The following is a 2612-nucleotide window of genomic DNA, read 5'->3' on the forward strand; positions in this document are numbered from 1 at the left end:
GCCGAATACTTTCGCAAGACCCTGTATATCTTGAATAACATTCCAACCGGAGAATTATAATGACTTTAGATGAGCGATGGAACGCAGGTCCTTCATCTGTGAACGTGCCTGGTGAAAGCATGGTCCACTCATGGCTGTGGTGACTATTTCCTGTCTCATTCGAACCCCCCTTCACATTTGAGTCATCAGACAAAGTTCTATTGACTGTTGACATCTAGTGGAAGGCGTAGGAAGTGAAAACTCATCCATATCTCGCTGTAATTTCAATGAGAGCTTGGTTGAAAATCTGCCACCCCCAGAAAAAATACAAACAGGAAGTGGAATTTCTCAGGTTTTTGCCTGCAATATGAGTTCTGTTATACTCACAGACATAATTCAAACAGTTTTAGAAACTTCAGAGTGTTTTCTATCCATTACTAATAATAATATGCATATATTAGCAACTGAGACTGAGGAGCTGGCCGTTTACAATGGGCACCTTTTCATCCAAGCTACTCAATACTGCCCCTGCAGCCATAAAAAGTTTAACACTTCCAAATTTTAGGTTTAGAGCAACATAGAAAAATTACTTTTGAAAAACACGGCCAAACGTCTAATTCTGACATGAGACTGTGAGAGCTTTTGGTACTGTGTCAAATATGTTGAATTCTGTGGCAGTACGTTGGCCACAAATGTATTGTTTCAGAACCCAAACATGTGGCAAAAACACCTCTACTTCCCCACCCTCTGGTATACGGGACAGCCCCCCCACCCCACATATACACGCACACACGCACAGACAGACAGACACACACACACACACAAATACACATACCACAGGGGCTGTTTGATGTGTTGCACATATAAAAACTGAAACAAACACATTATATTGACACACTGTCTTTCGCCCTCTCTATCTCTGTACCAGTACTATGTCTAATGTATTGTAGTTAAAGAAAGTTCAATCAGGAAGGATGTTCTGATTGCATTTAACTTCATCCAGCAAGCATAAGCAACATAATTCCCTTTATTTCTTATTGTACAGGCATATTACCGTACAGGCAAATGTATCATCAGCAGCATAGTGTCTTGTTTCTTCTTCTCTCAGCCATGTGAGGAATTTCAATCACCTATGTACCTCATAGCCTACGAGCACAGCACAATAATCCACATACCTCACACTTGATGTTTAACCTGTGGGCTCACTCTTGCAATTATCCCCTTCCTCTCTCTCAACTAATGGGCGTAAATCTGGTGTAGTATTTATGTGTCAACTTACACTATTTTTCTCAGTTGCTGTTTTTCAGCACCAGTCTTCAACATTTACATTTACATTACATTTAAGTCATTTAGCAGACGCTCTTATCCAGAGCGACTTACAAATTGGTGCATTCACCTTATGACATCCAGTGGAACAGCCACTTTACAATAGTGCATCTAAATCTTTTAAGGGGGGTGAGAAGGATTACTTTATCCTATCCTAGGTATTCCTTAAAGCGGTGGGGTCTCAGGTGTCTCCGGAAGGTGGCGATTGACTCAACAACCATGCTGCCATCACATCATCTGGCTCCGAGGATCATCTCTCGGAGACGAGGCCATTCCCCAAACGTTTTAGGAGACGAGGCCATTCCCCAAACGTTTTAGGAGACGAGGCCATTCTCCAAACGTTTTAGGAGACGAGGCCATTCCCCAAACGTTTTAGGAGACGAGGCCATTCCCCAAACGTTTTAGGAGACGAGGCCATTCCCCAAACGTTTTAGGAGACGAGGCCATTCCCCAAACGTTTTAGGAGACGAGGCCATTCCCCAAACGTTTTAGGAGACGAGGCCATTCCCCAAACGTTTTAATAGAATGTATTATTGTATTCCATTGCTGTTGTTCATTCAGTTAAGCCTGTAGTCGAATGAAATATGTTTACTTCTGTGACAGTGCGTTGGCACCAAATGTGTTGTTTCAGAACTCCAACATGTGGCATCAACATCTCCACCTCCTGGCATACTGGGACCATCCCCCCCCCCACACACACACACACACACACACACACACACACACACATCACGGGTGCTGTTCCAGGGCATGCTGCACACATGCAATAACAACAGAAACACAACAAATGCATTGATTGAATGTTGTTCAATATTTTTTGTTTTTCTGCACTCGGTTTGTAAAATTATATCGACACACAATTTTTCATCTCTCTCTCTCTCTCTCTCTCTCTCTCTCTCTCTCTCTCTGTGTGATTGAGTGTGTTTGTTGGTGTGTGTGAGTGTGTGGGCAGGGAGGCTGTTTGATGTGAGTCAGACCTAAACCAGGCTGGTTTCTCTCACATGTGTGTGGGACGTATCCAGATGGCCCAGCAGGCCCGAACAAATGTCACTGTGATAACGAGATGACAAGGGCTGTGAAAACACAGGTAGGATTAACACGCACACACACGCACGCACGCACATGCACGCACAAGCACACACACAAACACACTCCAGTCACAGATGACTACACACCAAATGTACAGGGATGCCAGGTACAGAGAGTAGAGTAGCAATGACGCTGCATTTGATTGAGGTTGGTGTGCTGAGGCTTGGCCGTGTCAGCAGACAGATCACTCAAGATTGACTTTCGAAATTGGATGTCTG

The 2612-nt window shown here is 43.8% G+C and overlaps 1 protein-coding gene across 1 annotated transcript in view; it reads left to right on the forward strand.

Annotated features, from left to right (window-relative positions):
* Positions 1-2235: 2235 nt before the first annotated feature.
* LOC118361390 (ataxin-1-like) overlaps positions 2236-2612 on the forward strand; it is a 45000-nt gene continuing 44623 nt past the window's right edge. The window contains exon 1 of the mRNA XM_052483114.1: positions 2236-2392. The gene's annotated coding sequence lies outside the window, so the exon portion shown is untranslated. The remainder of the gene's footprint in view (positions 2393-2612) is intronic.

This window comes from Oncorhynchus keta, chromosome 28 (assembly GCF_023373465.1).
Source record: "Oncorhynchus keta strain PuntledgeMale-10-30-2019 chromosome 28, Oket_V2, whole genome shotgun sequence".
Lineage (NCBI taxonomy): Eukaryota > Metazoa > Chordata > Actinopteri > Salmoniformes > Salmonidae > Oncorhynchus > Oncorhynchus keta.